Consider the following 15,073-nt stretch of genomic DNA (forward strand, 5'->3'; position numbering starts at 1 on the left):
TTCTGCCTCTTTTTTAACATTCTTTCTTTGCAGTTTTTTATTTTGTTCCTCAATACTCGTTGTGCTAATAACCATAACTGACATGTCTACAGACTTTACGTCCTCATTTGTCTTGAACACATAAGATTAGGTTGTTGATTTCTTTGGAATTTCCTCTTCTTGAAAGAAAGACTCAATGTCTCCATACAGAGGATTGGAAGACCGTGCCAGGTCTTCATCTTCAGAGGTATCATTTGGGATCAACATATCCTCTGGGTACCCATATGACTAGGGGTGGGTTTGGCTCGGTAACCATACCGAAACTCATATACCGACTTCCGACCGAGAATGAGTGGAGGGAGGATTTTGGACCCCGATACCGTGTCGACGGTAGTCGGAATCCGATGCATTCGGCATCGGTCGGAGCTAGGCGGTGTCGGAACAGTACTCGACAAACCCACTAGCAGCAAAACCCATAAATACAAACCAAAGGGAGGCGGCGAGACAGAGGGGGTTTCAAGTGGGCGGAGACCAAAGGGAGAGAGGGGAGGACATGATCATCGACTCGCCGGCTCCGATCCACTGGCCCGGAGGCGCCGCTACAGGAACAGCCAGCACCTGGTTGGCCACCAGCGTGTTCATGGTGTCGGCCAGAGACGCCGTGTACGGCACCTCCACGAGCCTGCGCTTGCTTGCCATCAAGTCCCCCACCTTCTTGTCTCTCAGCCGTTGACTGCTGCCACTATCAGTTGACTCAGAGGGCTGGTGGTGGTGGTGCTGCTGCTGCTACTGCATGCATGGTGGCGGTACTGTGCTCCTTTGTTTGCTGCATACTTGACTGCTTGATTTGGGAAGGAAACTTAATTGGGAAAGTGAAAGAGAGAGAGAGAGGGAGGTGTCGTACTTGGTATATATATATGTGTGTGTAGATGGTGGCAATTGGCATGGTGCTTGGAGTTGCTGCTACGTGTCAAAGCCAGGATTTGCCGCAGTTGCATGCCTATGTTTCGGTAGACACATTATGGGAAAGGATAGGGCTTGTGGCATAACACGTGGGATATGGACAGATGCTACTACTTTTCTTTGAGAAGAGTCCATCTATTCTATTGAAATTGACTAATTTCTAAAAACTCACAATAATCATATAGTTTAATGGCACCTAGACTATCTTTTGTCATTTTGTGGACAAAAGTCTCTACACCGACAAGTACTTTTCTTTTAAGAGTCATATGCAGTTATGCACATCAGGAATTTATGACAAATACTTTTCTTTTTAAATTCATTTATTTATTTAGATTTTAGACATTATGAAATTAGGAATTTATGAATAATAGGATTAGGGTATTTTGGGGTTTGGACTTTGGGGTTTAGGGTTTAGGGTTTTTTGGGGTCAAATTTCAATTGGGGTTTGGTTGGGGTTTGAAGTTTTTTATTTTTATTACATATGTTTTTAAATTTATAGTATATAGTTTATAGTTTATAGTTTATACTTATAGTTAGTAGTTAACTAGTTACTAGTTACTAGTTACTAACTTACTATATAGTATATACTATAAATTTATAACTTATAATTTATAAATACTAAACCCTATAATTTATATGTTTTTTAAATTTTTATAGTATATAGTTAATACTTAATAGTTTATATGTTTTTTAATTTATATCATTAATTATATCCTAAACCTTAGGGTATAGCACTATAGCAGTATAGCCTATACTCTATACTTCTATAATGTATTAATGTATTAATGTATATAGTATATACTTAATAGTTAATACTATATATATAGTCTATATTACTTTACTACTTTATACTTTTTAGTATATTAGTAAATACTATATACTATTTAGTATATAGTATATAATATAAGTTATATAACTATATATTATTTACTATTTACTATTTAGTATATACTATATTAGTATATTACATTATTAGTATATTAGTATACTACATTAGTATACTACCTACTAAGGCTGTTAGGCTAAATGACTAATACCATATATATACTAATAATAATATATTATACCATATTATACATTTATGATTGAGGTAATTACATAAATCATAAATAGTCCATATTGATATTAATATATTATACCATATTTTACTATATTATATCATATTATACAATATACTAATTAAATTACTAATATTATCATATTATACTATACTATACCATATTATACCATATTATAGTATTATACTATATACTATATACCAAACTCTTAGTTACCAACTATGAATCTATGAAGTATAAATTTATAGTATTAGACTATTAGGGTATAGAAATTAGTAATTTAGTATGAGATATCATATACATATACTATATAGGATTTATAATTTAGTATAATATTAGGGTTTAGGATATTTTTAATTAGTTTTTATATAGAAATATATTATATAAATTAAAAAACATATAAGTTAATAAGTTATAGGGTTTATAAATTTATATATGTTTTATATAAATTATAGAAAATTAGAAATGTATTATATAAAATTAGAAATTATATAGAAAGGTATTTAGTACTTTAGTATTTTTTATTTAGGGTATATCGATATAGTATAGAAATGTATAAAAATGAATTATTTTAATTATATTTTTTCAATATACGGTCGGTATCGGTATACCGTCGGTACCGGGTTTTGTGAACCGGTACCGTTACCGAAATCATCGGTATCAGTATGAAATCCGAGTATCGGTATCGGTAACCGAAATTTTCGGTAATTTTCGGCATAATGGTCGGTCGGTTGTCAGTAATTTTTGGTTTTTCGTCATAAAATCCCAGCCCTACATATGACATCACCCAAACCCATGCAGGAATGATGGGGACTAGGTGGGGTCTTGGCTTGACTTGGGACTTAAGAAATGCCCCCTTCGTCGGGTCCGCAAACTCATTCATTGTTGACTGCCCCCATGGGTATGGTCCTTGAACAACTCTACCATGCCCCATGTGCGGGTCGGTAGAATGTGAACAAAAATCTTGTACTTGGGATTGGGCACTTGTGTCAATGATGTCTTTTTTTATGGGTGGTGGAAGTGTTGTTGTAGCTTCCATTGATGCTTGTTGTGTAGATTTGAGCGTCTCGGCCTTTCGGCTTGTTGGAACCTCCTCTTCTTCTTTGCTGAAAGTTATTATGGTTGACTTTGTAATGGTCAAATTGATTGGTATAAACCCAATCAAAATTTGGGTAGTCTTGGTGATTATGTGACTTTTGGCCTTGGTGGCTTTGGCTGTGGTGGATGTTGCTCCAACTGCTATTTTTGAAATGGCCCTAGCGACCTCCACAACACTAGCTTTTACGGCTTTCTTTTTTAGAGCTCTTGTCATCCATTTCACTGAGTTTTTGGTGGCGTTCTTTGATGAAATCCTTACTTATTGGGTCTTGGTGACCTTGGCTTTGACTCTAGCATTTAGCCTTGGAACGTTGCTTGAAATTGGTGCTTGACCGATGACAAATGTGGTACGGTAACCAGCACGTTTCGGGCATCCGCTCTTTGCTTGAGAGGCTAAGAGCTCATGGAAGTAGATTGTGACTTGGGGTGTCATTAATTGATCTATCTCTCTGTCACTTTTGACTTTCTTGAGAGGCAAATGCAATATAAAGGATTAGTTTCATTGTATTGGAGATGAAAGAGAGAATGGGTCCTACTAGGCGTGCGAAAAATTATGTTGAACAAAAATTAGAAATAAATAATAATAATATTACCCAACATAATTTCACCCAAATTCATTTAAGGAATAAGAGTTTTATTATTTTGGGTACGACCCATTCAAGATGGAGTACATCCCTTGACTTAAGAGAATACCCTTTGATTCCGATTGTAATGAAAGCAACGGATCACTTTGTGAGTGTTTGGATTTTCAATAGGTGAAAGACCTATTGAAATAGAATTTATTTACGACTGTGGTTGCACCCATATTTTAGGTTGCCTACGTACCCATTGCAGGATCAAACCACACGTAGTTCCAAGGTTTTGGGATTTAAATGGGTGAATGACCTATTTAAAAGATTTGAGTAATTTGGATAGGGTTTAGAGCCCTTGAATTTGATTTGAGAAATTAATTCAGAGATGTGTGTAGAACTAATTTTTGAAGGATTTGGGCAGGTTTGATTTGACTTAGTTGGCTTTGTAGTTCATTAAATGATTTGACTTGTTGGCTTTGTGCCACTTTGGAGTTGAATTTAGGATTTGGATTTGAGAGATTTAGTTTTGTACCAATTTGGGAGAGATGATTTTGTATCATTTGAGCAAGTTGATTTTGTACCAATTTGAGAGAGATGGTTTTGTACCAATTTGAGATTTGGGATTTGAAGAAAATGTGCCCATCAAATGTTTTGTATTAATTATTTATTAATTGACACATTTTATTCTTTTAATGGGCGAGCATGAATTTGGTTATGTGCCCACTAATATCTTTGTATCAATTACTTATTAATTGACACACTCTTTATTTATTAATGGGCAAGCAAGAATCTACAGAGAGGTCCAATGGACTTTGTTTGATTTTCATACCAATTATATATTTGGTAATCGGTATTATCTTTGTTGATGGGTATTGTAATTTTTGGGACAGCCCAATCAACTTGCTTGAAATATAATTGGTGCATGCAAGGAGTAAAATTTCGGTTTCGAGGAAATTTTCGATGGAAATTTCGACGGAAATTTTCGTGGAAATTTCGATTAAAATTTCGATTTCGACAAAATTAGATAAAAACGACGGAAATTGCTATCAAAACACGGAAATTTTGAATGAAACTTGACCATATGCTTATTTAACATATTATCTACTGTATTGATAAAAAACATTGAAAAAACTAAATTATATAGTAGGTTTTATGTAATATAAGATAAATATAATGCGCGCTGATGGTAAATACTGTTAAAAAAATAGGTCACGAATTAATAATTATATAAATAACACCTCACATTTGCTCAATCTGACCTATGTACCCCATTGTAAACTCTATTATTTTATTAATCTTCAGATCCAAATACTAACTTGCTGTGTAGCCTGTGTTATGTCTTTTTTCGTTTTTTTACTAATATACCATATTATGTCTTTTTCATAATTTATGTTTACAATTAAACGAAACACCAAAATAACCAAATCAAACCCCAAATAAAATCTTAAATTTTTTTTTCTTTCCAATTGTCTAAAGACTCTAAATCTCAATCTACCTTTAAAAAAAAAAAAAAATTTCTTTCCTTTTTTTTTTCCTTTTCCTTTCTTTTTCTCTTCTTTTTTTTCTTTCCCTTTTCTTCTCTTCCTCCGTGATTCACGCCTACCCCCCTACCCCACTCATTCTCTCTCTTCTCTCTCTTCTCTCTCCTTCCTCTCTCTTTCTTTTTCTTTTTCTTCTTTTTTTTCTTCTTTCCTTCTTCTCTTCTTCACTTCTTCCTCCCTGCCCCCGTGATTAACCAGCAGACTCCAGACCTCTTCTTTTTTTTTTTTTTTTCTTTCCTTCTTCAGTTCTCATCTTCTCTTTCTCTCTCCTAGTCCCTCACTCCCTCCTTCTCCATGTTCTTTTCTCTTTGCTCCATCTCCCTCTCCCTTCCCGATCTCCCTCTCTCCCTCCCCGGATCTCTTCTCTCCCTCCTTCGACGGCGCGCGCGGCTCTGTCTCTCCCTCCGGCGATGGTGACGGCGGCGGCTCTGCCTCTTTCCCTCCGATCTCAGCCTCCCCTCTCTCTCCGATCTCTATATCGAAAATTTCGCCGAAATTTCGGAAATTTCGGAAAATTTCGGCGAAATTTCGGCGAAATTTTTCGAAATTTTTCGAAATTAATTTGGTATGGTGTTAAAATTTCCATACCCCTAAAAAACGAAATTTTCGGCAAAATTTCGCCGAAAATTTCGAAATTTGACTCCTTGGGTGCATGTACTGAATTAGAGTCAACTTGTTGAAGAGTCGGTGTAAACCCAACTTAGCAAGAATTCACCATGCAAATATTTCTTTATTTGGAGGTGTTGTACATGAAGCGTCTCTGGAGCAACACCAGCTTGACTAACTTGTGAGTTGGCATGCATTCACAAATGAGGTTGGATTGTACTTGAATTTATGTGAGACCAAGATCCATTCATCCTCTTCTTTGTACGTATCGTAAACAACATGCAAAGAAAGCACCCAGATTGAAGCTGGCATTATTATTTTTCTCCATTCTCTTCATCATGTATTCGATCTTTTGATGACAAACTCATTGAGATGGTTTCAGCCTATACCCATTATTTGGTAATGAGAGTTAGCTAACACCTTGCAAGCGAAGACATGTGAACACCACCTAGTGCCTCTTCATTCTCTAATTTCTATTGGGGCAGCAAAGTCTTAGACTTCTAGTGAACTTCAAATGCCTTTAAAAGAATTTAAATTGCACCTCCATTGCTTATAGCATCAAAGAACCCCACGGTTAGCATAGCATCAAAAGAAAAATCTTTGTTCATGCTTTAGTGCACAGAAACTAGCTGACTTTATGCCTATGTCTGCAATTTTCCTTTACATAGTGATAGTAGGTCATAAGCCTCCTATCTTTTTTGACTCTCCTTTTGATTGTAGCCATTGTCAACTCTTTTTCTTTTAATCGCTATCTTGGGCCTTTGTCATTACCAAAGAATTAATTTTTTTATTTCTTTGTTTTGGCAATTGATGACGTCATTTTTTTTTTTGATCTGTTTGCAAGTGACCCGTAAGGAGAAGGCCAGTCCTTTTTTTTTTTTTTTTTTTTCTTGGCTTTGTGCCGCTACAGAGATGACAAATGCCATTTATATTTTCCCTTGGCTTTCTGCCATTTCTTTGTTTTCTTTGTCTAATGCAAAGGAAATATATCACAACCGTGAGACTTGATTTCTTTGTTGGTTGATGGTAGAGAAGGTGATTTCCTTTGTGGGGTCCAGCATAGAACCGCCAACTTGGAAACTTAATTTTGTGGGGTTCAGATCAGAACCACTAATTTGAGATGAGAGCAATTTATGGGATTTTCAGACCAGAACCCCCATCTTGAGATGAGATGGATTTATGGGGGGTTCAGAACAGAACCCCCATCTCAAGATGAAAGTAATTTATGGGGGGTTCTGACCTGAACCCTCATCTTAAAAGAAAGAACACCGCCATGGATCACTATCTTGAATTTGAAAGCAACGGTCTTGCAGTAATTCTCTATTTTCTCTTTACTTTCTCCTTCATCCTTTCGGTCTCCCCCCAAGTGATCCTTTCGGTCTCCCCCCAAGTGATGAGATCAGATGGAGATGTGAAATCTCTCTCTATTTAAATTTAAACTCATCAAATAAGAGATAATTAAGCTTCTAGATAAATCTACATTATCTCATTTTTTAATTTGTTTTCATTTAAAATTAATGTGACACATGATATATAGAGATCCTATCTCAACCTCAACCTTTAAACTGCTTGAATTTTTTTTACGGTTCAACAGTTTTTAATGTTAAAAATGTCCCCATCTTAAAAAAAAGAAAAGTGATATTGTGTGTATTGTACCAAAAAAAATAATAATAATAATATGGTGTGTATGTTTCCTTCTCTGTAGCTTACTATTTGGTAAGTCTCTTAATTTGATGGAGCAATTTGGAAGATTCATTTGTTTTTTTTTTTTTTAATAAAATACGATGAATAGGTGAAAACTAGGGAGTGGGACCAAGAAAAAAACTAAATAATAGTGGAAAGGTACATCGGAATCTCTTTTTATTCTCTATTATTTTATTGCAAGAAAGTCTTGTCGTATATGTAGGTAAACAACGAGGAGGACTTCTTAGTCGATCTCTGTTTCTAAATTAAAACTTGTACAATATATGTTGTTTAATATAGATTTCTCATAGCAATTTTTGGCTCTTAAATGTAAAGTTTTGAAAGTTTAACAAAACAAATGTAAAACTCGGAGAAGAACAAAAGATAGCAGTGGAAACGAGTTTAAAAAACAAAAAGCTAATGAAAATAAAATTGAAAGTGGATGCACAAGAGTTCTTGCACCTATTAAATTTGTCATACACGCATCTTATATTTCTGAATTTACTGATTTCAGAAGCAATATTCAAAGCTGAATTTACCAATTAATATGAGAAGCAAGCCTCAATATTTCATCATCAGTCATCACCCTCATCAAAACCTACATATATGACATATAAAAAACCACAAGCTCCTTGTAGCTCTGCAGTCACGTGACATACTAGCTAGATAGAACACTCCGATAGATAAATAAATATAAGCAAGCATCTCTCAAACTCAACTGCTTAAGATTGGGCATCAAACACACCTAAACAACAAAATTTTCTGCAGTGATCTCACAAATGTGTAACACACTAAAAAACAATTCTAAACTCTCGTACTTGCCAGTAAGTTATTGAACAATGCTTAATTTATAAATGTTTAGAAAACTCCATAACCTTAAGGTCAGGACACCTGCAAACAATTACAAACTGGTAATTTTCTTTGTTCTATTGCGCTCATATTACAAACTAGTAATTTTTATTGATGTAACTGTCATCAAAACACAGTCTATATCATTCAACTGATTTGCTTAAGTACTATCCTTGGTCCCTGTTTGCCAAGTAGTTGAATTCTTTCAAATGTGGAACCTTGTTAGCAACAAGCCAAAGGAGATTGGAAGCCTGGTTAATAGCTGATCCAACAGACAAAGGTTTGATGAAGTAGTATCACATGGCAACCTCACAAAACCAAGGAGAGAGAACAACGTAATGAAGCCGACCAAGAATCCCACATTTCTTCCTTTTAAAATGGTGTTGCTTTTCGACTCTAATGGCAAGACTACTATGACTAGGGTATGAACCATGAGAGGTCATTGTTGGGCTGCAAACGCTTGGGAGGAGATATGCCTTCCATCCCTGCCGCAACGCCTGTAATGACTGATCATAGCCGCTAATTCCTAGGCTGCCTCCTGCTAATACCCCCCATTGCCTATTTGGCTAGGACACCAAAAATGGAGAATGGAGGAGGCCGGTGTGTTTTACATGATGGGTTGGTAATTTAGCAGAGATGAAAAAGTTCATCCACGTTCCGTCCCTGCCTCAACCTTCTTCCTCTACATCTGCTTGTTTGACAATCCTACAACATACACAAACGTACAGCAGATCAGTATGTATTGGAATTGACAAAAGAATTAATGTCAAAATATTAGAGACTATCAGGTCTAGCAACCAGACAATAAAAGTGGTGCTTGATCATTACTAAACAAAAACATATACACCTAGCTACATATGACCATCATTCATCAAATATATATATATATATATATAATTACCCAAAATTAAAAATGAAAAAATGGGAAATGAACATTGATTTTGCAAGTCTCTGGTACCATACCTGATCATCATGACCAGTTGTTCCCAGAAGAAGAAGGAGAAGGAGATCGAGCTGGACATGGCCGGGTCTTTTCCCCGTCTCTTCCTCCCAATGCTTCCGCCTCATTGCAGCTTTATTGTCCAAAATCTTCCACAAAATCTGATCAGCATATCCCTCTCTGCAACAAAATCTGACATCGCTGGTTCTTTTCCCTGTGATAATTTTTTGAGATATTTGTCAGTTTCAGTAGCTCATCATATATATGTTTTCCTCCAGCCTATGGCCATAAGGAGTATGAAACAAGTATAAATCAAACAAATCGGAAGCACTACTTGGCTTTCAAATATATAACCAGCATATGACTGCTTCACCTTGTCACGTTTCCCCTGCTGCAGCCTCTCAAAATTTTCTTCCTCCAACCCAGAGAGAGGAGGAGAGCTGGCCATGGCTGTCTCTTCCAGTAGCTCATCATATCTCTTCTTCTTCCATGTCTGATACCTGTTTCATTAGTGATGGAAGGCTGGTTAATTAATGTCAGTGCAGATATATGTTAAAATCGAAAAAAAAAAAATGGAGACTAGCAGATCCAGCAACCAAACAATAAAAATGATAATAATGAAACCCTAACAACACATATCCAAGAAAGGGCTGTTTAATTAGGGATATCTATGCATACCTCTGGTAAATCATTGATCCGATGTTGATAAAGAACCTTCAGATTCAGGTTCTCCATCAGCATCATCGTCATCTTCATCTTCCACTTTACATAACCCAATCTGCTCCATCTCCTTTAATCCCCAAACATATACTGTAAGTGAGTTCGTTTGTGCACAAAACCACCTCAGCCTTTGTCAATTTATAGATAGGATTTGAGTCCAAACCAATGGGCTTCCACAGTTTGCAAAACAATGGGCTTAGAGGGTTAGCTTTCTGGTTTCATATGTCCACATCTTCCTCCTCCTGTAACCGTTTGGCAATTAACTATTAAAAGTGTACGTGTATCAGACTCTCACAGTATCTATCTTCTTTTTTTTTTTTTTTTTTTTTTTGTTTAGAAAATCTCTGAAATTTGTTTTACTATTTGAATAAGGACCAAGAAAAAAAGTAACAGTGGAAAATTGCAGAAATTATTCTTTTTAATTTTTCTTTCTTGTTGAGTACTTTAATTTTTTTGTATCTAAAATTTGTAAAATGTTATGGAATTTAAATTTCTCAGTGAAATTTATGGCTTCCATATGTAAAAATTTGACAGTAGACAAAAAAGGTAATTAATATTCTAAAAGAAGAAAATATATATTCTGATTATTATGTTGAAATGTTAAATATTCTCTATCCATAATAAATAATAGGGTTCAATACAAAAATGATCCATGAACTTTACTGTGAATTTTAATTTAGTCCACTAACTATAAAAAGTGTCAATTTGGTCCACAAATTTTTCAAGTTGTACCAAAGAAATACAAACGTTAACTTCCATTGCAAAATTTAACGGAAACTGGTCATGTGCACAGCAAGTGACCACATTTTCAAGGGTATTTCAATCCGTTCATCACATTTTCAAGTGACCAATTTCGTTAATTTTCAAATCAACTTGAAAAATTCGTAGATCAAATCGACACTTTTTATATTGAGAATCAGTGTAAAGTTTATAGACTATTTTTATTTAACCCTAGAACGTACGTATGAAATTGTATCGTCACATATCAAATTTTGAAAAATAAATTAAATAAAGCTAGCTAGAAGTTGAAATAAATTAATGTTGAAAGCTATAGAACAAATGCTAACGAAAATTAAGAAAACTAAAAGTGCATGGACGGAGTACGTGCATGGACGTACATATTAGAACTAAAGTTTTTGGTTTTAATACGCGTCATTGTTTACTTGATCAATTAATTAATCTGTTTACAAATACTTTCAACCCTATGACTTTTTGGTTAATTAATAAGCTTTGTTTTTCATAATATTTGTCCTTTTTTTTTTTTTTTTTTCCTGTTGAGAGAATCATGAGAATTGTTTCGATTTTGAAGCAACAAAAGTTAATTGACTAATTTTTATAAGGACATATAGGAAAATAGGGGCACAAAATAGGTCACACGTACGTTGAGCACCATCGAAGATTGACTAATGTTCTAAGCACTAGCAATGAGAGGGACACCATTAGAGTCTCAAATGATAAATCCTCTAGCAGCCTAACAAAAGGAGTTCAACTAATTAACAAATTAAAGGAGCATCCATGGGCGCTATTAGATAGATGAGCGAGTGTGATATTGGAAGGAAGGGGAGTTTCATCGATCCTAAAAACACAACTCGAAGAGCTTTAGCCACATGTGGTGTGTAATCTTTAAATAAAAAAATAAAAATGATTTCATTAGTAGATTATAAGAATTTTTTAGAGAATAAGAGAGTATTAATCCGAACCAAATAAAAGTCATAGGAGCCCACAGAAGTACGTTATATATACAATGTAAATGGATAATGAATAAAAAGATGATCCTTTGGTTTCCTTAGAATCTAGGAAAAGAGCACAAATAGGGTCCACCGAAAGAAGAAATCTGCATGTTGTTGGCATGAGTTTTCTAATTGGTTAGGGAAATCTTCTTATTTGTAAATTAATGACTTACATGCAGGGTTTCCTAGTTACATAGGATTTTCTTATTGTATAAGAAATCAAATTATGTAAGTCTTGTACCACTATATATACCTTTAATATGGAGAAGAATTAATAAAGTGTTCTAAAATTATTCAACCCTAAAACTTTCTACATGGTATCAAAGCGAGGTTTGTATTCCTCGACATTAATTAGGCCCAACTGATTCTTGTGACCCGATGTATCCAATAATGACCCGATGTATCTTGGAATTGGTTGGGTTTTCTATGTGGCATTTGAACTCTCGTTTAGTGGAGTTTGGTCATGTAGCAGTGGGCCTATCCCTGACACATCGCCAAGATATGGTTGGATTGTGCACTATATAAGTCTTGATCGAGCAATCCTCTTCTTAACTACAAGCCAGTTTTTGAGGATAAATTAGGCTCATGGGTTTAACACATACACTTTATAGTTGGTCTCATGTGGGCTTTGACATGCACTTTATAGTTAGTCTAGAAAGAGATTACCCAGAGGATCGGTCCTCTCATGACAGGACCAGTCCTGTTGCTCCATAAATGGTTTTTTGTGGCTCTAGAAGTCCTTCGGATGTCAATCCATGTGATAGATTGTTTACTACACCTCCCCCTTCAACTCTGAACGTCTCTAAAGAGGTATCACCTAGTCCCACTAATTTTACTACTTCTATTGTTTCTTTTATTCCTCCTAGATATCAACTTCCACCTCATTCTACTCGTGGTCAACCCCTGTACAATATGAACCTGACCCTAAGGCTAAAGTGAAATATCATATTAATAACTATGTGTCAACCCATAGATTATCTAGATCATATGGATCCTTTGTGCATCAATTGTCTTCTATATATATACCAAGTAAATTGCAGGATGCTCTAGCAGATGCTAGATGGACCAAGGCCATGGAAGAATAAATGGAAGCTTTGCAAAAGAACTCAACTTGGGAGCTTGTTCATTTGCCAAAGGGTAAGAAGACTGTGGGTTGTCGCTGGGTTTTTGCTATCAAACATAAGTCAGACGGGTCAGTTGAAAGATTTAAAGCTAGACTAGTGGCTAAAGAATATACCCAATATTATGGAGTTGATTACCAAGAGTCTTTTGCCCCAATAGCTAATTTGAGTACAATATGTGTGCTCTCATCTATAGCAGCCAATCGTGATTGGTCTTTGTTGTAGTTTGATGTGAAGAATGTCTTCTTGCATGGTGAACTGAAAGAAGAAGTATTCATGGATCCTCCTCCAGGAATACAAGAGTTACCAGAAACAAAGATGGTGTGTAGATTGAAGAAGGCCTTGTATGGTCTAAAGCAGTCTCCTAGAGCATGGTTTGGAAGGTTCACTAAGGGAATGAAGAACTATGGCTACAGACAGAGTAACTCGGATCACACATTATTTCTGAAAAAGAATAAGGGTAAATTTACAGCTCTAATTAATTATCTATGTGGATGATATGATTGTGATAGGTGATGATCACGAGGAAATTGCTAAACTACAGAAGTATTTGGCCACTGAACTTGAAATGAAACAACTTGGTGATTTAAAGTATTTCCTTGGAATTGAAGTGGTTCGATCTAAACATGGGATCTTCTTATCCCAACGAAAGTATGTGCTTGATTTATTAATAGAAACATGGAAGCTTGCATGTAAATTAACCTGTGGATACTCCTATTGAGCAAAATCACAAGTTGTTTAGGTGTTCTGACTCTACATTCACTTATAAGGGGAGATATCAAAGACTTGTGGAAAAATTGATCTAGTTGTCATATACTCGACCGGACATTGCATATGTTGTGATTGTTGTGAGTCAATTCTTGCATAATCCCCGTAAAGTTCATATCAATAGTGTAGAGCATATATTGGGATACTTAAAGTCTTCTCCTGTTAAGGGATTATTATTTACTAAACATGGTCATCTTGATGTAAGCAGCGGGATATACATATGCAAATTGGTCGGGCTGGTTCATCATATAATAAGCGTTCTACCTCTGGATACTTTACTTTTGTTGGTGGGAATCTTGTTCAAGGTCCAGTGCTAAAGCTGAGTTCAGAGGAACGGCCCAAGGTATTTGTGAACTATTGTGGCTTAAAATTTGCTAACTGCTATGGATCTTCATTGCGACAATAAATCTGCTATTGCGATTTCTCATAATCCGGTACAACATGATCGTACAAAAAATGTTGAAATTGATCGACATTTTATTAAGGAGAAGTTGGAGGAGGGGATCATCAGATTTCCATTTGTTAAAACAGAAGATCAATTAGCAGAAATTCTTACAAAAGCTGTGGCGAGTAGATTATTTCTTGACTCACTTTCCTCATTGACCACACCTTAGTCATAGTAGTCTTACCATTAGAATAGAAAATAATACTATTTTGAAAGGAAGAAATGCGGGATTCTTGGTCAGCTTCATTATTTGTTGTTTCCTTTCCTTGGTTATGTGAAGATGTCATGTGCTATTGCATCAAACCTTTGTCTATTGGATAAGCTATTAACCAGGCTTCTGATCTCCTTTGGCTTGTTGCTAACGATGTTCCACATAAGAGAATTTAACTACTTGGCAAACGGGGACAAGGATAGTACTGTTTTTGGGTTTATATCAAATTTTGTGTATAAATAAAATATTTTTTTGATCAAGAAATTATGTGTATTTGTATAAATAAATGTGCTTATATTTTGGTATATGTTGGCATTTTATTTATGTAGTGTCTTTTTAGGACTGTTGGTGTTTACAGTGAAATGTAGCTAGATTGCAGCTGCACACGCACTTTTAGGTCTCATACATTTTTTTCAAACAAAAGAGAAAGAACAATACTTCCCTCAATTCCTGGTTGGAGGAGCTCTTCCAAACCCTCTTAAAAATGCATGTCCTTTTTTAGTCTTTTCATTCAATTTATGAATTAAGTTTTTATTTATTTAGAATGAAAAGACCAAAAAAGGCATGCTCTTGTTAGAGGGGGTTGGAGGAGCACCTCCAACCAGGGACTAAGGGTGTAACACCCTAGAATTTTCCTATATTTTATTTTGAGTTTATAAAAATTTTTTGAGATTTATTTGGAGATATTACTAATTTTCTAAAATTTATTTAAGGTTATTAGTAATTTAGTTATTATTTTTAGAAATTAAGGAAAACTATTTCTAAGTATTCCCAAAATTATTCAATTAG

At 35.2% G+C, this 15,073-nt stretch overlaps 1 long non-coding RNA gene across 1 annotated transcript; it reads right to left on the reverse strand.

The window, feature by feature from the left end:
• Positions 1-8,267: 8,267 nt before the first annotated feature.
• On the reverse strand, positions 8,268-10,084 carry LOC147292444 (uncharacterized). Its single transcript, XR_015120767.1, has 4 exons — positions 9,968-10,084; positions 9,663-9,789; positions 9,313-9,503; positions 8,268-9,054 (listed from the first exon to the last, which is right to left on the reverse strand). It is a non-coding gene; the product is annotated as an uncharacterized LOC147292444 (long non-coding RNA).
• Between the last annotated feature and the right edge of the window lie 4,989 nt (positions 10,085-15,073).

This window comes from Dryas octopetala, chromosome 2 (assembly GCF_963921425.1).
Source record: "Dryas octopetala chromosome 2, drDryOcto1.1, whole genome shotgun sequence".
Lineage (NCBI taxonomy): Eukaryota > Viridiplantae > Streptophyta > Magnoliopsida > Rosales > Rosaceae > Dryas > Dryas octopetala.